Consider the following 22,611-nt stretch of genomic DNA (forward strand, 5'->3'; position numbering starts at 1 on the left):
TCTCCTTCTCCTCCTCCTCCTCCTCCTCCTCCTCCTCCTCCTCCTCCTCCTCCTCCTCCTCCTCCTCCTCCTCCTCTTCCTTCTCCTTCTTCTTCCCCTTCTTCTTTTTGTTTTTTTGAGATATTTGAGATAGGGTTTCTCTTTGTAGTTCTGGCTATTCTGAAACTGGCTTTGTAGACCAGACTAGTCTTAAATTCACAGAGATCTGCCTGCCTCTGCCTCCTGAGTGCTGGGATTAAAGCCATGCACTACCACCACCCGATTTCCATTTTCATTTTTTATGGAAAGAATTGAAGCAGAGTGTCTTGACCTCAAGACAATCTCAGGCATAGGTTGGTACTAGAGAGGAGACAGCACTCAGATTCACAGTGGTGTAGCAACAAATACTCAGTCTCTTCCCCATCTTGAAGTGCACAGGGAGACCACCTGCCACCACATGGAAATTGGTGCAATGACAGAATTATTAATGGATGTGAATGATTCAGACCAGGTGCTTGTGGCCCTTTTCAGCTGCCTGATTGGACATCCTTGACATCCCATACAAGTGATGCAGACACCAGACAGGGCCAGCAAGTGCCCTACACTGAGACATCAACCTCCTGGGATCTAAAAATTCTTCGTTACAGCAGCATAATTGAATCTGTCCTCAGGAATCCAGACATTGCCTGTGTGGTGCAGGAACTCTTTATATTCATTTAGATGGCATGTCATATAAAGGAAGACCCACAGTGATAAAGGTCTTATTGGGCTATTTCCAGAATTCCAATGCATTCTGGAAGCTTCTACAGAGTCTGGTCTGCAATTTTAAGGCCGTTAATCTGAACATACCATTACTTTTTTTCTCTTGCAAATGACATTTTTAGATACACCTATATATGGTTGCCCTTTTGTTTAAAATTCTCTTTAAAATCCAGTTATGCTCAGGTCCAGGAAATTGCTGGCTGATCCCAAATTGATTGGGTCAATAAAAATCTAATTTCCTGGCTGGCTGCATCAGGCTGTTTCATCTAGAAAAGTCCTTTGTGTTTAGAACTTCAGGAAAATGAGAAGAAATTGATAAGTATTGGGTACTTAAGGGCATTCCAGGCAACACAGTAGGCGGGCTGAATTAGCACCTGCTTCCAAATCTCCTGGCTTGGGACAGCTAAATTCCTCTTTCCCAGGCTTCCCCTATTGCCAGCAAAGACTCTTGTGATTCAACCAGATTACAGGGCAAAGGTTTGGGCTGCAGTGGCCCTAACCTGTTAGGCTCGGCCACCAGTTCTAATGTGACAATTAGAAAGATGAGTAATAGCAAAATTATAAAAGGGACTTATCCAATATGGCCAATCTTCTGCATCTCCGTCTTCAGCTTGGAGGATGAGAGCAGTTCCGAGCTGTGAGCCATGGGCGTTGAGTTCCCTTTGCAGGAAAGGATGAGGAGGTCTGGCCCTGGCTTGGTTGGGACCCTAGACAGGATCGGTGCTTCCTCTCCTTAGTGAATAATGCTCGAAGTTCGGGCTCTCTAAGATATAAAACGCTACAGCTACTATGAGACCTGTTACAAACTATGAGCTCAATACGGACTGGGTCTCCCGGGAGGAGGTCCAGAAGGTGGTAACTTTGTGCAACAACTCCTGGCTGCCTGCAAGTCCCTGCCCAGCTCACCAGGCCATTCGAGCCCTTCTACTCCTGTAGCCGGGCAGGCTAGTAAAGGGGGCCACACTAGCAACTACTCTTCTTCACTTCCATCCTCACCCAGTGTTGGACCAGGAGGTCCGAGCTGAGGCGGCCACTGTGGCTGGGCTAAGCATCCCAGGCTCCCTACACCAAGCAGCCTAGCAAAAGACCAGCCTTTTTGCAAACCATCAGGGCAGTGACTCTGAGAAGCCGAGCTTAGTCTGGAAGAGACAACAGGGAGTGGGTGAGCCATCCCCATTACTCTTTTTAGTAATGGCTTTCTACTCTACCCTCCTGATTTTGCATTACGAAGAGCATCTGGCCCAGGAACCATACTGATTGCCTTGAGGCTTGACTCCTTCTTAGGCTACTTCTGAGAGCCCAAAAGCCTAAAGCCTCTGTGCCTGTTGATGGTTTTGTCAGTTGGCTGGAGGTATGGGACGCCATTGAAGGGGCACTCTGCTGTTTCGTGGTGGGAAGAGAACATTGGGTGTTTGGTTTCCACCAGACCGCAACCTTGTTTTCTCCCGTGCCCTTTAATTGTTCATAAGTGTAGACACTGGGGAGATAGATATGAATCCTAGTGTTGACTGAGGACCGGTGCTAACTGTCACCTTTTGCTTAGAAGGTTCCAGGTGCTGTTGCTGGTCCACATCAGATGCTCACAGATGAGACCATTTCAGCCTCCTTAGGCAGAAGGAGTCAATGGCTCTAAAACATTCTTAACGCCTCTTCTATCTTGCCCTTGTCTTCCATGCCCTGTTCTTCAGCTGATCCCATAAGACAAATGTCCTAGAGTTGGGGGGCAGGGGACTTGAAGGTAGCTTTAGTTCAGTGTTTTAAGTACTTCTCTTGTAGTTGTTTGGTTTAATGGTTCCCTTGATTTCTTTTTCTTGGAAACCCACACATTCCTCAGTCCCCTGCAGTTCAGAGGGACCCCAGGGAAAGGCAGTTCTCCTTCTTCATAAAAACAAAAGGGGGAGATGTTGGGCGCATGAGGCCTGGGCATGAGACCCAGTGTAACTTCCTAAGCCCAACTTGAGTTTGGTGAGGCCTAGTGTAACTTCCTGAACCTAGCTTGAGTTTGGAAACCTATCTCTGGCTACCCAACCTAGGCCCACCTCTGCCCAGCCACCGCTAATGTAGCAGAATATTATTGGCCCTTGTTTCTTGCTTCACCCCATCTCAGCCTATGTAAGTTCCTGCCTGATGCAATTAAACAAGATCCTGCTTTGACAGACTCACTACTTAGTGGGTGTGTTTCTTCCCAGTGGCCGGGGGAAGGGCTGGGTCGTTGGACACTCAATATCCCACTCTGCCCTAGGGAGAGTCCAGTGGGTTTAGCTCTGCCCCTGCTCTTTCTGCCAGAGAACCCGGCAGATTGGTGCCCCATGTGAGAAAGAGGAAGAGATAAACTAGTACAAGTCTCTTCTGGATATTGGCATGAGGGCTAGACCTACATATGGGAGGGCTTGGGGAAGAAAGCAAGAAAGATGCATAGTAAGCCGGTCCTGGGCAAGGTGTGGTCCCCTTGATTGCCTTAGTTCTGGCTCTGCTATGTGGTCTGAAGAGGTCCTTATTCTATGGATTTTGTCTTTTTATTGAGGACCACATCTTGTAGTTTATGGTTCAAACTTTATGAAAACAGGGCTTTATCAGTCTCTAATCTTTGTTATATCACATTAAAATACATGGGTCCGTTCAGGTTTGGTGATTCACCTCTGCAGTCCCAGCCCTTGAGGTGCTGAGATTGGACGAGTGCATGCGTTAGAGGCCAGTGTGTGTGTATGTGTGTATGTATGTGTGTGTGTGTGTGTGTGTATGTGTGTGCGTATGTGTGTGTATGTGTGTATATGTGTGTGCGTATGTGTGTGTGTATGTGTGTGTGTGTATGTGTGTGTATGTGTGTGCGTGTGTGTGTGTGTATGTGTGTGTGTGTATGTGTGTGTGTGTGTGTGTGTGTGTGATGCTTCTCATGGTGATATGATCTAAGCAGTAGGCAGCTCAGAGTCATTATTCATATGTACATATGTAGGTGAGTTAGTAAAGGTCACGCAGTAACTATCAGCTTCACAGGTGAAGCCTGGCTCAGCATAGATCCACCCCGTCAAAGCCAGTCCTGCCAGCTTGACTCCCTGCCTTTCTCCCTGAGGCCAGGCTCTGTTCCCTGCAGGGACACGAGAGTGGCTGCAGAGCCAGGTACCAAGATGACCCCTTTGCGGGGGTGGGATAGGGTAGGGGGACACCTCATGGGAAAAATCTTCTCTGTGCTTGTTCTCTCTGCTCCAGAGGCCACCTGGAGCACCAAGATATTCTAATTAGCAAGCTCCCTCCACAGGAAGGAGCCTGGCCTCCTCCACGGGAAGCCAGGCTAGGGAAGAGCCAGAGATGTTTGGAAACATTTCCCAGGGGAAATAGTGGTGGTGGAGGAGGAATCTCTGTCTGCTAATTAAAAGAATGAACTTGAGTTAAAGAGCCATGTGGGACGGTTGTCGTAGTAACACAATCCGTGTAAGATAGCATTTCTGGGCATTGCTATTCAATCCCGCCCTCCCCGCCCCTTCAACCAAATCCCGATAAGCCCTGCTGCTCTATGAAGTGACGTTTGCTGTGAAAGGTGCCTTGTTTTCAGCCCTACGCTTAGAAGACTTGGAAGAATTTATAGCCTGTCAGTCACATTAATCCTTAGACACAGGCAAGATGGCTTACAAAAGCATGCAAACAGTTAGCTTCGAACAAAAACAAGAGATGGTTTCCCAGCATCATTTGTCAATGTTATTAAATGCTACTCAGAAGAAAGTAATTGGAAGGACACATTCTAACCGCCAAATGCCTCTTCCCTAATTTCTTTGAGTGGCTAAAGAGGTAGTAGATGAGTGTTTCAGATCTCAAATAATTTTATTAGGATGCACTCAATGTTTTCACTTATGTAATATCCTCAATACATCAGTTGGTAACTGTTCTTTTGCAAGCTCGGTGGCTTAATGTATATCTCTTGATTATGGCTTTGTGGGCCAGCCGAGTATGTCTCTAAGGAGGGTGCGGGGCCTAACGAATCTCAGTTGCCTTATGTTGTATTGGCCATATATCTACCCAATGGCTCTGTTTTGATTAGTGATCTGTTTGATCAATTTTTTTCAATGCTTAAGGAAGCTGTTGGCTTTAGATTGGTCCAAAGTGGCCTAGGCCCAGGCAATAGGCCCCGTTTTCTTGTGAGGCCTCATCTGCCGACTGTCTGGTTGAGGTTGTTTAAATAGAGGAGGCAGGATGCCTGCGGTGGATGGAGGCTCCTAAAAGTTCTACTCTCAGGAGTGTTATCTGCAATATCAACTGTTGCCAACTCAACCATCACAAAGTCAGCTCAGGTTCAAGAGCCAGAGGAGACTCCATGACCTTTAGAGGCAGTTGCAAGAGGTATAGACACAGAAAGGGTAGGAAAGATGGGCGTGCTTTAAAACTTAGCTTGTAGTAGAGGGTGCTCTTTCTCGCCTTGGAGATGCTCTCCCAATGTTCAGCAGGAACAATAATGAGTCGTTATCCACAGAAGACAGCTGAATCGAATTCCGTGGCAAATACGTCACTGGAAGACCACATACTTGTGGGCACTGCTTTCTGACTCAGACCTGTGAAGGAGGCCATCAAAGACCCCACAGAAGCATACAGACATCTGGACTAGCTGGATAGAGTTGGGGGAATTATGTATCATATCCTACCGGGTCTGGGAGTTGCACAAATATTGAGGACAAGGCCACTGAAGTTAGATGAGGAGAGGAAACTTTATTCTGTCACCACAGTGTACCAGAACTTCTAACTAGTTAGGGCCCCAGGTTGGGATCTGTACGGTGACCCTGAACAGAGGGAGTAGGTCCTTTTAAAAACATAATCCACAAGGGTGTGTTGGGGGAAAGGTCAGGGGTGATGTAGGAAAGAGAATTTTTAGAATTTGATAAAGTCCTGGGTGACAGTACATTCTGGGAATTTACAACTTGTGGTAGCATTTTACAATTAGTAGCACAATTTGTAATATCAAGGTGTTTGTACAAATTTAACAGGGTGTTTGTAAAAGCTTGTTTACACAAGTCTGTGGTTATCCTAACGCAGCTAGGGTCTTGTCTTAATTTTTAACCAACTGTTCTCCTTGTGGCCGAGAATACGGGGCAAGGGTCAAGCACTAGAAGAAGCTGGGTAGGCAAACTAATGCTCAGACTCTGGGCTCTTCGATGTCAGGAAACTTAAAACATTAAAAACAAATGAGGATACACCAAAATTATGAACAGTGCCTTACATCTTAAATTCTTATAGCCTGCAAATGAACCCGAGACACAGAAGGACAGTACAAAGCACTTGCAGTTTTTATGGTTATAGGCAGGATCATAGAATACCAGCTCGCAGTACAGGCTGGTCTAGTTATAATCCAGTATCATGCAGATAAATATCTTCTTCTGTGCTTCAAACACTTTGCTACCATGGTTTGCCACACGTCATTTGGAGATGTAAGGTCACAGGTTTAAATCTGAGATCTTTTGTCAGTGAGGCAGGGGGTTTCCTAGTATATTTTATTTGAGCCACATTCATGCAATGTTTTTGTGATGTTCCTCCCTTTCGGTTGTGCGATGACAGTTCCCAAAACTACAATAATTTGGTTTGCAGGACCAAAGTAGTTTGTTTCTCCAGATTCTTCCCTTCCTGTCCTCTGGCCTGCCCGCAATGGACAGCCAGGGGAAATGGCTATCAATCGCCCAACATTCTTTAACTTACTGTTCCCTGGTTACCACTAGCAATGGCTAATGAGGAACCCCAAAAGGAGGCTTTTCAACCCCTCCCCCTTTCTTCTGTGTAATTACTCTGCTCTGTAAGTAACACTGGGCTCTGATTTTTATAGCAGAGACCCCCCCCCCCCGACTTTTCTCCCAAATAAAAGCCTCTCATGGAGTTCTTTATTCCCTCGTCTGTCTTCCCAGTCTGCCATTCTCTGCCCTACCTCAACAGCCTTAACCACAAAGCAAAAAGAAGGCCTACTTCTGTCTTCTGAGGGTGCAGAGGCAGGAGGAGGGACGGCCTGCCAGCTTCTTCTGATGAACTCCTTCGAAGCTCTTTGTAAATGTACCAATTTTTTCCATGAAGTCTTCCTGGCTTACTCCTTTCTTCACCCTTTCAAAGCTTTCTGACAGTACCAAGTGACAGTGGTTGAGCACTCTCCAATCCGGTTCTGTCATCGTTCCAATTTTCATAATCTCTAGTGGAAAATCTAAAATAGATCCCATAGCTAAACATGCCTTAAGGGAATTGCCCCATTGAACTGAAGCCTTTTCTTAACATCTCCCCATAAAGCACACACACACACACACACACACACACACACACACACACACACACACAAACACCTACCAAAAGCAAAGCAACGTGGGCCCTGATTTCCTTCTCCATGACTCCACCAAGCTGTTGTCTTCTGTCTTGCCTCTTCCCCCTCTTCTGCAGACAGCCTCCTCTGATTTTTTGACCTAGAGAGCGTCGTAGGCAGATATTCCCCAGAAGAAACCTGGAGTCCCCACTGTCCTTGCTTGTCTTCTCTCAGCTGACCACACACCACCTTGTTCTTGGCCTCTGAACCCCCTGCTTGAGGACGCTCACCCAACTCCATCGTGGCCATAGCCTCTCAGCACCTGCTCGAGCATTTCTTGAATTTTTATTTCTATCTGGAAGAGCTAAGCATCAGAGATTTGCTACCCTTTGGGATTTTTAATTTTTTCAAAACACATGTTTCAAGGGTTTCTGGATTCACGCTTTCCATTATTAACTCATCCTTGGATGTTTTGGGCTACAAGGTGGTCTCTACTCAATATGTATGTGCTTTCTTTGTGTGTGTGTGTGTGTGTGTCTCCCTATTTTCTCCATTCATCCAATCAACAGTGAACAAAACAGACACTTCCCGATTCAGCATTCGAGAAGGGGAGACAGACAGTCAACAGAGGAACACACGGTTTAACATGTTCTGAGAAGTAAAGTTCAATAAGCTGGAGCCTGGTAGCTTGAGGCCAGATCCATACTCTAACTTCCTATAGTAAACAGCAACCTCAACGTGGATAAACGGAAGCTTAACCTGGAGGTGCAGTAAAGAGCTGAGTGTCAGCCAATCACAGCCAGCCAGGTCAGCACACCACACCATGCCCAAATAAGGCCAGAGCCCATCACACCACTCTCAGATGCCTAGCAGCACCCAATCAGGTGGCAAGGGTACTGTGCATCAGAGTCCAGCCTACAGAAGGTCACCGTTCACACTCTCCCAACCTCTCCTGGTTCTCTGCTGCCTGCTTCATGAGTCATTCTCTGTGCAAACAAACCCTGAAGTTGAATGTGCTTAAAATTGTATTTTATTTTATTTTTCTTTAAACAAGTGACACGCAGAGGAATTGCTGTGGAGGCTACAGATTTCAATCTTAGACAAGACGGCTGGGGAAGACTTCTCCGGGAAGGCGGTCGGGAAGCCCAAATACTGAGGAGTAGCTAACTGGTCTCTTCTGCAGTACACTGTATGTGTGTCCACTCAGTTCCTATCCCACCTGCCTGCAGATGTAAGCCCCAGTGTTTGCTAAGCTTTATTTAGAATTTAGAATTTAGAAGTATCTGCTCTGAGTTGGTGAGATGGCCCAGTGAGTAAACATGCGTGTTACCAAGGCTGATGACCAGAGTTTGATCTGGATCCACATAGTAGAAGGAGGAAACATGCTTGTAGGTTGTCTTCTGGCCTCAATGTGACACACACACACACACACACACACACACACACACACACGTGCGCGCGCACGCACCTCCCCCACATAAACACATACATGCACATGCACACACACATACACACACAAGAGAGAGAGAATTTTTAAAAATTATCTGTTATCTGTTCTTTATTTTTTTAAAAAAAAACCCTGAAATTCTGTGCAGGTCGCATATTCACCATCTGAATGTCTCACTGAGGTTGGACCTCTGTGACCTTACCAGGGAGCTCCTACACCGTGCTGGCCTATCCTTGCTTAAGACACCACTGTCCCGGCGGCCTCCCAGTTTGTTGTAGATAGATTTTTTTTTTCACTTCACATACTAATATCAGGTGAAGCCAACTCCACCAGAGTCTTCTTATTTCTGCATACAGTAGAGAATTGATCACTGCCTCTGTGTCTCTGCTGGCTTAATGGATGCTCAGGGTATTTATATTGATTTTGAAATGAGCGCATTTGCCAGTAAGCGCTTCTTCAGGGCGCCCGTCTTTTAGCCAAAGACACCGCTATTTGCCGTCTCTAGTGTGTGCTTCTCTACAATATTAAGAGGCCTCTGAAAGGTCTCCAATACCAGCTCAAGGGGGCACTAAGACCGAGTGCTGTGGGTCAGGTAAGGAGTTTATTGAAAGTTGCTGATACTGTGGACAGACAGGCAGCGGCGTGAGTGATCATGGAGAGACGGAATCAGGACCCACACGGCTCTTGCTTCTGTCGTTTGAACACGTGTGTCTCAGTTTCATTCCCTGCTGCTCTGAGAAAATACCCTGATGATAGCAACGTCATGGAGGAAGGTCTGGTTTGACTCACAGATCTAGACGGTAGTCCACGATGGTCAGAGCATCACAGTAACGGAAACCCGAGGGAACTGCTCATCTCACATCCACTCTCTTCTTATGAAGTCCAGGGTCTCCTTCGCAGGGAGTGGACCCACTCACAGTGGACCCGCCCACCATCAAGATGGGTCTTCCCTCCAATTAATGTGCTCAAAATCTTCTCTCACAGGCGTGCTTAGGAACCCATCTTCTGCAAACTGATTTGACACTAACTATCAACGTGTGCCTGTCACATGTACGTCTGTCTGTCTGTGAGGGCTGAAGGACAAGCTTGAACACCACCCACGTTTATTACTTTTAAGCTGAGAGTTTTGTATATGCACATTGGGTTTTGATCAAATCTACTTCTATCCCTTCCCTTCCTTCCACCACCTTTTCCTGCCAACTCCATGCATGCATTTGTGTTTTCTTTTGCTTTCTTCCCCTGGGAATCCACATAAACTCCTTGGAAGTACATGTGTGTAGGGCCATCTACTGGTGCATGGATACCCTTTCAGGGGTCACATTCCTGAAGAAAACATACCCCCTACAAGTTTCAAAAGGGACTCTCACTGGCTTAGGACTCTTCAAGTAGGCTAGGCTGGCTAGCTTGCTAGCCAGTCCTCAGGGTTTGCCTGTTTCTTTTCCCCCCGCGCTGAAACTACAAGTTTGTCATGACACCCATCTTTGCTTTCTCTCTCTCTCTCTCTCTCTCTCTCTCTCTCTCTCTCTCTCTCTCTCTCTCTCTCTCCCTTTCTTGTATGTGAGTACATTATGGGCTCTCTCTCCAGCCTGTGTTGTTTGTACTTTACCCAGGTAAACTATGAAGCTTTCTCCTCTTTTCTTCTTCCATGATGTTTTTAACTAGGCTACTCTTTGTCATTTCCTTTGAGCAGTTAGGCAGCTTGAAAGAGGAAAACCAGGTTTATTTTAATATTTTGTTGAACCTCTTAGAGAACTCAAATGTTCCTTCAGAAAGACCCCGGACTCAAGTCCAGCTCCCATGAATATCACCACATCCTATCGTCTCTTGGATCTGATTCTGTTTACTACTCCACCGGCAGAGGCGGTTGCCATGGCTTCTTTCCAGCAAGGATCCTGGATTGGATCCGTTCATCCCTCATTTCTGCATCACTGAGAAGCCAGGAGAACACAGAGCATCCTGAAAGCAAAGGAGCAGCCACGAGACTGCATTTTGCTATTGTTGCTGCCGGGAGTACATTTTAGTAGGGGAACTGGTTTGACTGGGGACTGTTTCTTTCTTTTGAAATTTCCTTCCAGTTGGATGAAAAGTATTGTCAAGGTGACATTTCTTCTGGTAAATGTGTGTCCATGACCATTTATTCCAGAACCCACTTTGAGGACTGTGTGTCTGAGACATTTCATGAGATTGTGGTGGCCTTCTAGTTTGCTTTATGTTTCTTCTGTGACAAACATTGTGACCGAGAGCAACTTGGGGAGGGAAGGGTTGATTCCAGAGTACATTTCTCAGGTCACGCTCCATCACGGAAGGAAGTCAGGGCAGGAACTGATGTGGAGGCCATGGAGGATGGTTGCTTACTGGCTCGCTCCCCAGGCTTACTCGGCCTGTCCTTTTTATACTATCCAGGACCACCAGCACAGGGGGAGGCACTGCCCTCAGAGAACTAGACTCCTCCTCATAAGTCATGAATGAAGAAAACACTCTATAGACTTGCCTATGACTTCTCACTTGAGACGCTCTCTTTTCCCAAATGACTCTAGGTTATGTCAAGTTGACATCAGACTAAGCAGGGTAGGGAAGAAAGGGTTTATCTGGTTTATACACTTAGGGCACAATCCATCACCGAGGGGAGTAAGGGCAGGGCCTCAAGCAGGAACCATGGAGGAGCACTACAGACTGTCTCTCTCTGGCTCGTGCTCAGTTAGCTCTCTTCTGTAGCTCATCCCACCCCCAATCTCCTCACCCCCCAGGAATGTGCTGTCTACAGTGAGCTGGGCCTCCCACATCAATCCTTAATCAAGACACCCCCTCCCCCACAGACAAGGCCACAGGTCAATCTTGTAGAGACAGTTCTTCAGCTGAGGTTCCCCATTCCTAGGTGACTTTAGGTCACACTGACGATGAAAAGCTAACCAGTGCAGGGAATGACTGGACTCGGCTTGTATCTCCTAAGAGATTGGTGTTTAAAGCAAAGTGAAACACAAAAAGAAACACAACAACCAACAAACACAGGGACAAGAACACACACGCTCATACACACACAAACACACAGAGCCATGAATACACATATGTACAAACACACACATACACATAGACACACATACATAAGCACACACAGACACATACACATATCACACATATACACACACTTAGATAATACATACACAGGCACACACACAGATACATATACATACACACTCACACACAGGCACATACATATAAACATACACACATGCACAAACACGCACATACAGAGCCATTCATATATGCACAGATACACCCAGTCTGAACACGGTGCCATGAACCTGAGTCCCAACCTCAATCCTTCCCATTTCTGAAGAAAACATCTTGATCCCCACAGACAAACAAGGAAAATGGTACTTGTATTGGGAGCAGTTCCAGATCAATGGCATCCTCAAATGTGAAGACTGAAAGAAAGGATAGCCGGTTAGAAGAGCTACTTATCTCCTCACGGCCTGCCCGAATAACACTGTTTCCATGGCTATGCAAGGGATTCTGGCTTCGGACCAAAGGCATCCAGTTATATAATCAACCATATCAAATCAAGTCATTTTATTCATCATCATGTTTATTGTATATATATCACATGGTTGCAATAACCTTCCCAGTTTTCAATACAAAATCCAGGATCCTGAAAGTAAAAGATAGAGAGAGAAAAGAAGGGGGCAGGGAATGGAGTGGGAGACAGAGAGAGAGAGAGAGAGAGAGAGAGAGAGAGAGAGAGAGAGAGAGAGAAGAGAAGGAGGGTGGTGAATGAAGGGAGAGAGAGAGAGAGAGAGATAAAGAGAGAGAGAGAAAGAGAGAGAAGAGAGAGAGAGAAGGAGGGTGGTGAATGAAGGGAGAGAGAGAGAGAGAGAGAGAGAGAGAGAGAGAGAGAGAGCAAGTGAGCATTAGGAGATACATTTTCAATGATCCAGGAATTTTCCCACCATCAGCTTTGATTATAAATAGCAAAAATACTAAAACATAACCAAAGAGTTTTTGAAGTCATATAAAAATCGTATAGAAAGAAGAGGTGAGCTCTTCTCCTCCAAGACAATGTCCCTAATGCTAGGAAATATATACAATAGAATTCGGATGTTTCTCCTGTATCTCTTACTTGACCAATGGGTGTGTTTGTCTGTAATACATACTTTACACACTGTTATAATGGAAAACATCATAAATGTTCATTGTCCTTTAGTGAGAACTGACAAGCTATATTTGTAATTGGCAATGTTCATTCCAACCTCAACCATTAAAATTAAAAATATAGTTCGCACTATTGTCTTTTTAAAATTGTTTTATGTGAATAAATGCCTACATCATGTGTGTGCAGTACACACAGAGGCCAGAAGAGGGCATTAGATCCACTCATACTGGACTTGCAGGTGGTTGTGAGCCACCATGTGGGTGCTGGGAATTGGACCAGGATTTTTGGGAAGAACAGCCAGTGCTCTTAACTGCTGTGCCCCCTCTCCAGCCATGTCTCAGTTTTCCTGTGGTAACCCAGCTATAACTGGAGGTTTCTCTCCACCCACCAGTTCTCGAATAACCACTCTGAGGCTTAATATTAATTACAAACTGTTTGGCTGGTGGCTCAGTCTTCTTATTAGCTAGCTCTACATATGAATTAACCCATTTCTAACAATCTGTGTACCACCACGTGCCCTGTGCCTTAACGGTAATTCTCTGGCATCTTACTCCTCCAGTAGCTGCTGGTGTCTCCCCGACTCTACCTTGTTTCTTCCTGTGTCTCTGTTTGGATTTCCACCTATATTTGATAGGTGGAGATGGGTGGTGGAGATAGGTAGCTGGTGATAGGTGACTGGTCAGTCACTTTGCACTCACAGCCAGGGAGCAGAGAGTGAGGAATGCCAGTCCTCAGCTCATCCTCTCTTTGTTATGCAGACTGGGGACGCAACCCAGGGCATGATGATGCCTGCGGTCAGCGTGGGTCTTCCTACTCAGTTACCCAGTCTAGAAAAGTCCTTACATACAGCAAGAGACTTGTTCTCATGGTGTGTCTAAATCTGTTGAGGATGGCGATAAAGATTAGTGGTCAGACCTTTCAGCCCCGACACAGCCCTTGCTCCACTACCCACATATCTGAGTCAGGCCCTGCCTCTCTCTACTGGAGCCTCCCCCAACCCTCCCTTGCCATCACTCAGAATAGAAGCAAAGCTGCCTTACGATCTACATGGTCCAAGGCCCCAGGCTGGTGAATGTCAGCCTGATGGCCCAATCCTGCCTCTGCTCATTTCACTACAGTTGGCAAGCTCAAAAACATTTTTTTTAAACATTTCAAATGGCTGGAAACATCTCAAGTGGAGAACATTTGTAGCTTGTAAAACTGATATGAAATTCAAATACTGGCATCCACAAATAAAGTTTTATTGGCACATGGCCACTCCTATGTGTTAAGTATTTTCTGTGATTGCTCCCAGGTTGCAGTGACAGGGCTGAGGTCTCTTAGTTAAGAGGCATGTGTAGCCCAGGATGCCAGGGATCTGTGCCATCCAACTTGTTCTGAGAAAAACCCACCGATGCAGTCTCAGGCCCAGTTCTGTTCTCAGTCTCCATCTCTCTCCAGGAACCACATGGCCTTCCCCATGGCTCTTCTTTAGATACGATCACCTCTCTACCTGGGACCTCAGCTTCATTCCACCAGGTTACATTGTTTCCGCTCTGTAGAGGTCTGCAGAGTTCCTCCGATGACTCAAGCTGACTCTACCTTCTCCCTGAGACCTTCTGAGTAATCCTGTTTAAAAACGGAAACTTCTTTTTTGATTCCTTCCTCTTTTGCAGCTAATCTTTTGTAGCTAATGTATCTTAAAACCCCTCACATTCTCAAGTTCTTAACCTAGTTACTTTGTCTCCACTTGCTATAATATTAAGTTTCATGAACTGATACATACACACACACATACACACACACACACACACACATTAAAATTCTTTTTTTTTTAATTGCTGAGTTGCCAGGATGAAATCATTTCCTAGCCCATAGTAGATGCTCAATAGCTATAGTGCTTGGATGTGCATTAAGGATATGTATCAGAGTGATCTAAGATCAGAGTGAGAGAAGAAAAGAGAGAAAATGGGATTTACTAATTTGGCTTAGTTCAACAATTCCTATCTACATCTGGAGGATCCAGGCTTCCAGTAGCTTCTCAGTCCACAGGACTGGACGCTTTTGGTACTTCCAATCAGCCACTGAAGGCCTGGAGAGCCACAAAACACATTGTAAAGCCAGAAACTGTTTCCTCAGTGTTTTTAGAGGCTTATTATATTGGTTATCTCTAAATAGCAAGCTATCACAGGACCCCTACTGTCGTGTCTCTGCCATCGTCATCATTCCCTCCCCTCAACCCCCTCTGACTGTCTCTCAGTGGGACCAGCAGTGTAGAATCCTCAGCAGCCCACCTGCCTAGTTCCCTCCATAGCCAGAGGCAGCCCCAGGATGCTCATACTCAACCTGAGTTAAGAGACATGTTAGGAGAGATCTTCCTGTTTGGGTTTGCAACAAGCTGTCTTCTCTCTAAGCAGGGCTGAGCTAAGTTGTTTGATCTTGGCCTTAGCCACATACATCAATAATTAAGGGAAACATCTTACAAGGGTGCGTCTTTGAATTTTCTTTTTAATTCCTAGAGAGGAAAACATTTAGTGAAACAGTCAAATAAAACCAGCTCTCCTTCGAAGCTGAGTTTCAATGGGAACGGCTAACAGCATCTAGAGAACCATCAAGAGTAATGTAATTTGAGAGGTTTCGAGATTGGATATGCCTCCCTAGATGATCTCTCTCTCTCTCTCTCTCTCTCTCTCTCTCTCTCTCTCTCTCTCTCTCTCTCTCTCTCTCTGTGTGTGTGTGTGTGTGTATACGAATCTGTAATAGTTTATGTGTGTGTTTAAAAACCAAAGGTTGATATTTAGTGTCTTCCTCTAGCACTGAGTCTATTATCTTGAGGCAGTCTCTTTCACTAAACCCGGAGCTCACCAATTCAGCTAGGCCAGTTGGCCAGCCTGCTTCAGGAATCCTCTTTTCTCTGCTTGCCCAGGAGTTAGGCTACAGACCGCCACAGGCAGCTTTTTGGCACAGGTTCTGGGAGTTTAATCTGAAGGTCTCAAGCTTTGCTGGCAAGCATGACCAGTGGAAGAAGTTTTTTTAGCCCATATTCAACTATTTACAGAATAGAATATTGGTTCAAATTAAATGCAGATTCTCTCCAGGGCATGAGATAGTATCTAAAACTAGTCAGGATATGCTAAGTGATGCTTCAGCAACGAGTATTGTACAACCCAAACAGAGCTCAGGGTAAGAACATAACCAATTTTCATGCTCAGGAGGTCCCAGTCTAACGTCAATTAGCAGGTGTCCTCCGTCTGGGTCCCAGGGTCTCTAAGGTTTCTGAGGTAGGGAATGAAGCAGAGCATACATGTGGGCTCTGCGCTCTCTGCCTCCCTTTGTCCTAGCTCATCCTACCACGGAGGACAAGCATGGAAGCAGCAGGCAGAGCCAGGCAGCTTCTGCACTCATTAGCAACGGGTTGGTAAAGGCTTGATCTGCAACTCGTGACCCAAGGGTTTCCATGGTGGGTGGTTTCCCCTAGCCATGCGTACCGTTCTGTCTTCTACTGAGCGGTCACAAATTGTCATCCTCCTTCTGTTTTATTCCTTGCCCTGCCCCGACTCAATGACTCATATCGTGTATGACTCTCAAAATTTGGGATCCAAAATGGAGATTCAGACGGATTATTCTTTGAGTCTGAGATTTACTAGGAAAGTGACTTCCAACAGGGAGAGCTAGCGTGACAGGGACATGGAGGAGCATGCAAGTCCATGAAGCAAGGTAGGGGCTGCTTCTTATAGATTTCAGGGGGCGGGAGGAGGGGACCTATGCCATTTAATTGATAAGTAGCCCATTGCTTTAGGGTTTCTATTGTTGGGAATAAGCACCATGAATACGGTAACTCTTATAAAGGAAACCATTTAATTGGGGCTGGCTCACAGTTTTAGAGGTTTAGTTCGTCATTATCATGGTGGGGCATGGTGGTGTGCAGGCAGACATGGTGCTGGAGAAGGAACTGAGAGTCCTACATCTTGATCTGCAGGCAGCAGAAGGAAAAACTATCTACCACACTGGGCATAGCTTGAGCATAGAAGACCTCAAAGCCCACCCTCACAGTGACACACTTCCTCCCACAAGACCACACCTCCTTATAGTGCTACTCCCTTTGGGTCAAACATTCAAACACTTGAGCCTATGGGGGTCCATACCGATTCAAACCACCACAACCATTGTCCCTAATTGCATTCAGGTTGTCTCTGATGTGCAAATGACAGAGGAAGGGGGTAAAGATTCATTCTTTACTTAATGTGCACCCTTTAAACAAGGTGCCCCACCCAGAGCCCCAGCTTGCTCAGGGTACTTAGTGTACTTTCTTTGAAGAGGAGATGGAAGGCTTGCAGGCAGCCTTTCGGTAGGATGCTGGCATCTCTTTTACAGTAGCTGTGAGGGTAGAGAGAGCAAGATACCGTTCCAGTAAGCATGGTCCGCATGACCCCCAGACCAAACCTAACGTGTGTCACCTACGCTGTGCATCTGTCCCTTACTAGCATAAGCCAGGATGACCATTTCCCGAACGCATTCCACTGTGTCTGCACAAGAGACCACCAATGCACCCCCAACATTAAGATTCAAGGTCATAGATGAGGTCTTCATCACCCAGCGGCATCATGAGCTGCTCCACTGTGAACTCACGGGCTGGCTGTTATTTCCAGAGCTGTGTGTTTACATGTCACGGCTGAAGTCAAGCTGTTATTATCTTTATTATAGCTCAGAATGATCTGGCATAAAATCAATGCTCCCATATGCTTCTGGTAATAAAACTTTCTGGGAATCATAGAGTATTTCAGTGGCAGTCAGAAGAAACTCCCGCTGTGGCCTGCTGGGAGTGGACATTAGGGTGTGTTTTCTTTGTTGATCTGAATGTTTTACTCCCCAAGTGGAAAGCATTGCCTTTTAGCTGCACACCCTGTGGAATGTCCAGCTTTTGTTTGCGTGGAGAGCTAAATCAATACGTAGAATAAGTGATTAAATACAGCCTGGAGATGCCAGTCATGGGTCAATTCATTAAGGAGGCAGATCGGGGAAGGGAACCGTAGGGTAACACAAAGAACGTGGGTTGGAGCAAAGGGGCAGGATTCCAGTTCTCACTGTGCTGCTAAGTGGCTCCAGCCTCTCCTTTGTGCTCTTGCATTTTCTCATGTGTATTATACAAGATTAACCTGGAACGCTCTAAAGCCCCTTTCTCCACCACAATTCTTAAACTATACACTCTCTAAAAAAAGACACAGAAAGGTTGACCTGTTCCTCAGAAGACATCCTAGAATAAGGAGGTTGTCTCTTTCTTTTGTAATCCCAGGCTGGTCTTGAATTCACTAAGTAGCCCAGAATGGCCCTGACCCAATCCTCCTGCCTCTGTGTCTCATCTTGAGTGTTGGGATAGCAGGTGTGTGTCACCAGGCCTGGTTGGAGTCACTGCTGATGCAATTGTTAAGCAGCTACTAAAATGGTGACATGATTAGCCACAGGGCTCAGCATGGTGTCTACAGAGCAAGTCTGGCCTGCTCACATACACGCCGACATGCGTAGGCGGGAACTACATGCCATGGCGACGGACAGCTCCTCTTTCTCGGCAGCTTATAGACAGTGCTTGTTTTATTCCTAATACCTTTTTGGTATTTTCTAAATTTTCTAAATGCTAGAATTAAAAACAAATCCTTTCTCATTGTCTTAAAATTTGACCGCTTTCCAGATATCTAAATCTTAATTTCCTCTGGTGTCTCTCTATACATGAAGATGCTAATTCTTCCTCAATTTTCTAAAACAGATATTTATTAAGTAATTATAGTAAAATGAAATTCATAAACAGTATCACCCAACATTATGTATGTTATAACATATGTGTGGTGTAGTATGAGGTCCTGTGACCTTGGGCATGATCAGCTCATGTCTGGGAAATGCATCTCGAGTCTCCCTCCTATCTCTATGAAATGCGCATGGAAGTCAGACTGAGAACTGACCCTATTAGTCTTCTTTGGGGAATAAACATCTGCAAGAGTCTCTGTTCCGTACTGATGCTCAACACCATCCTCACCGTTTCTCACCAGTCCCATCTGTCATTGTCTTGTTCCCTGGGAATAGTGTATGCCGTGTGTCTCTGTGCTTCCCCGTGTGCTGGTCCATCTACCCTGGACATCACACCTCCTGCTCCAGACAGAACACCATCATCCCGCACCAGACCCAAGATGTCTTTGACATCTAAGGAACACCACTGTGTTCTGTGCCCCTAGGAAAATTCAAATGCTGCCAAGAACCTCCTGTTTATGATTAGATATCAGTGTGTATGTCCTATGGCTGAGAGACAAAATGGGGATTTAAGCCAATGAAATGAATTTTACCTTTGGAACAGATTGCTGGGCATGGGAGGGGCTGTTCTTAAGCGATGAGGGTGCAGAGACACAGTGCCTGGGTCAGAGGTGAGTGCCAGATCTGGGGCAGTGCTGACACTAAACTGAGTCTGGCGGTTAGGATTTGAGGGCATCAAACAAGATGATAGACCTCATAGAGCCAAGGCTACCTATGAGTGCTGCCCAACACAAAATCATCAACCTACTTAAAACAGCAGGAGTTTTTCTTATCTCACAACTCAGGTGTCCAGATCTATACCTTGGACTTCGTACATGGCAATGTCCAATGTTGTGTGGCCATGTCAAAATGGCACCATGCTTCCGCACCTTACAGTGTGCCCTCAGTGGTTACTCGACCTTATCCGCTGTATCATGACAACTGTCCTGTCACCTCCATTATCAATCTGTCCTAGTTTTCATCACCAGAAGTGTCTCTTCTTTTGGCCTATTAAGCGTCATGTTCAAAGTCTCCTTCTATCTTTGTTTCCCAGCCTTGATGAACAGGCTTTGAAGACAAGAAAGGTCATGTCACCTCAGGAACGTGAACAGAAACACAGAGGGGCTTCAATCAGCCTTTGAAGCCAGAAGAAACCCTAGATGTTTGTTTTTCAAACTCTCCACACATTTCTGCTGAAATAGCAGCACCCGTCGGAGGAAACCATCTGAGCCCTGTCACATGGAAAGATGCAGGAGATGCTGTCGGCCTCACGTGTCTTAGAACCCATGACGCTTGTGCTGCACGGTTTTCCCAAACTCAGCAGCCGTTACAGAAGTCAGAAGGTCCCTTAGATGATGTCAAAGGTCACATAGGGATAAAAGTTGATGTTTGTGTGTATGTGAACACACACACGCGCGCTAAGGTTTGAAAGGGGAACTATCAAACACCCAAGTCTAGAAACAGTGGCTCTCCCTTACTCTGCAGTGACTCTACAGCAGGGACATTGTAAGTGCTCCCCAGGCAAGACCCTCTTCAGTCCTTGTGAAAATCCCATGATGTAGGCAAAGCAAAAATCCCCCAGCTGTAGGGAGAGACACTGACAGCTCATAGACATGGGAGCTGAAACAGGCCATTATCCCAGGGTGATTGATGGATGCCTTTTTCCCTTTACCTAGGCTCCTCTTCTCTGTTTCTTCCCCCCTCTCTCTTTGACAGCATCCGGCTATGTTGCCTAGATTGGCCTTAATATCCCCCTGCCTCAGATATCGAAGTAGCTCTACTGGCAAACACATGCCACCACACCTGGCCACTGTCGTCTGTGATTCTAAAGTCCCAAATCTGAGTTAGTGAGATCTCTCTGGTTTATTAAGTTAGGATCAGAACCAAGTCTGTAATCTGGCTTTTTTTCTGGAATGCTGACTGGTTTCTCTGCCAGTGATCTTTTTCCCTTTCTGGGATTTAGATATATTGTATTTGTGTATTTGAGTGCCTTAGTCCTCCACAGAGCTGTGTTTGAAAGACAGCATCATCTGCTGCCAGAGCGCTTAGTCCCAGAGAGCAAGCCAGGCCCAGAAGAGAGGGAGAGGTTCTGGAAAGCCAAGAGAGACAGCTCTCACATAAACTCTGCCTCATTCCAGCAGGCACACGGCTCCCCCAGATAAACGGCCTGCCGGCCTCTGATTTCTCTCCTAGGAGAAGCACAATAGTGTCGTTTTACATTTGATGGCTTGAAGTCCAGTGAAGTCCAGGCTTTCGCTGGGTCTTTGTGGATCTCAGTCCCTTTATTCCGTTCTCTTCTGCTCCCCTGTGAGGCCTGCTCTTGAAAACGGTGCAAAAATGAGGACAATTGTAACCAACAGCTTCGTAAATATGCAGGGCATCTTCCTCCCTTGTTTCCTTGGAAAGATGCGGTTATAAACTTACCAATTCATTTTCGTTTCCCCCGCAAGGCAAGGCAGAAACAACAGAACTATCTGTTAAGAAATGTGTGGAGCTGCCAAACTCCTGCTGCATGGGGCTCAACATCTGGAAATCAGACTGTCGCCAGTGCAGGGAGCGAGGAAGCTAATTCTCCTGCTGTTAGCCGCAGATAAAGCCATGCTCATTAAGGCTTGGAGTGATGTCCAGGGATTCAATTTGGCTCCTCAAACTCCTGTCATCTGGTAGGGGTCTTGCCTTGTGTTCCTAAAGTTTCCCAAAGGAGCACAGGGCACTGTTAATGGTGGGGATGACACCCTCCACGCTGAGTTCCTCAGTTAAAGGCACTTTATCTAAACACAGTCATCACTGGATATATAGTCCATGTTTACTAGGAATTAAACTCAGACGAAATGTTTTTGCCCTTGAGTTGATGTTTGTAATGATTAGTGTTTAGCCTAATATAGTTTTGATTTTCTTTGAGTTATAAAAAGTGATTTAAACTGCTTCATAAATTTTATCAACGAAATCCATGATGATAGATGCTGACCACCTTAAAGCAGCCTGTTCCCCTCTCCCCCATGTCTCTCTAACACACTATAGCTGTGGATTGAGAAGAAGGAGTTGTGCTTGTGGTAGATGCCTGCAATCCCAGCTACCAGGAGGATGGGATAGCTAGGTTGTGAGTTTGAGGCTTGCCTGAGTTATGGAGCAAGACCCACTTTCAAACAATCCAGGCCTGGGTGCAGCTTGACTGCAGAATACCTGCCTGCTGCATGTGTCTGTGCAGGGCCCTGGGTGGGATCCATCATGCCATGAAAAAAATGTGAAACTGTGTAGCTTAAAGCCTGAACTGCTAGCACAACTCTTCCCTCCGGCGCTCAGCTCTAGCCCATTTATTCAGCCACTGCCCGCCACTAGGTAGCCCGGACACCAAACTCTAGAATTCCATTGCTCTGTTATTAACTGTTAACGTTCATTGACATAGAGTGTTCAGTCAACATGTGGCTGAGCAGAACTCTGTTGCTCTTGGAGACACTGTATGGAGTGAGAGCATTTGCCCCACTGGGGACATTTGTTTGTTACTGAGTGCTGTCTTCAGTAAGCTTGAAGCAGAGTAGCGTCTAAGCAGGGGCTGGCGAACTTAGGCCAAATTAATAATATACATTAACACTTCCTATATTTAAAGGATTAAGATGTGGCTAATTATAATTACAGATAATGATGTCTGTATTACCATATATAATTATAAAGCAATAAATAATTCATAATTAATGTTCATGAGCTAGCAAGAGACTGCACACAATTAGCAGTGACAGAAAACACACCGGAAGTATGCATTTATGCAATGCCACGCATTAATGTTTAATGGACTTTGCAGGAAATGGCTAGACATTAAGCGTATCAGTCTCCCAAGACACAGGCTTGTATCTGTTAGCCATCCCCAAACCGTGCCCTTTCCAGTCAGTCCCCACCCTCCACTTGTATCAGACAAGGATGACTGTTGCTGTTTCTATCTGGCGTTGAACTCTTTTGCCTCTCACTCAACAAAAATGCCTCATTTTGAGATTGAAGTGTGATTGCATACAGTAGCTCATTGTTCTTTTTATTGTTTGAAGTACTAAATTGCATACGTTGGCTTTTTCTATTTTCATCTTCTCATCAGCGGACTCTTGTGTTGGTTCTGGTTTAGGGTTGTTATAGACAAGCTGCAGTGAGAAAAATCACTGCATGAGTCCTGTAGGTATGTGCTTTCACTTCAACGAATGCATGGAAGTGGAACTGCCTGGTTATGGTGGGGTGCACAGAAATGTATGAGACATGGAAATCATTTTCTAA

This window comes from Microtus pennsylvanicus, chromosome 2 (genome assembly GCF_037038515.1).
Source record: "Microtus pennsylvanicus isolate mMicPen1 chromosome 2, mMicPen1.hap1, whole genome shotgun sequence".
In the NCBI taxonomy this organism is placed as follows: Eukaryota; Metazoa; Chordata; class Mammalia; order Rodentia; family Cricetidae; genus Microtus; species Microtus pennsylvanicus.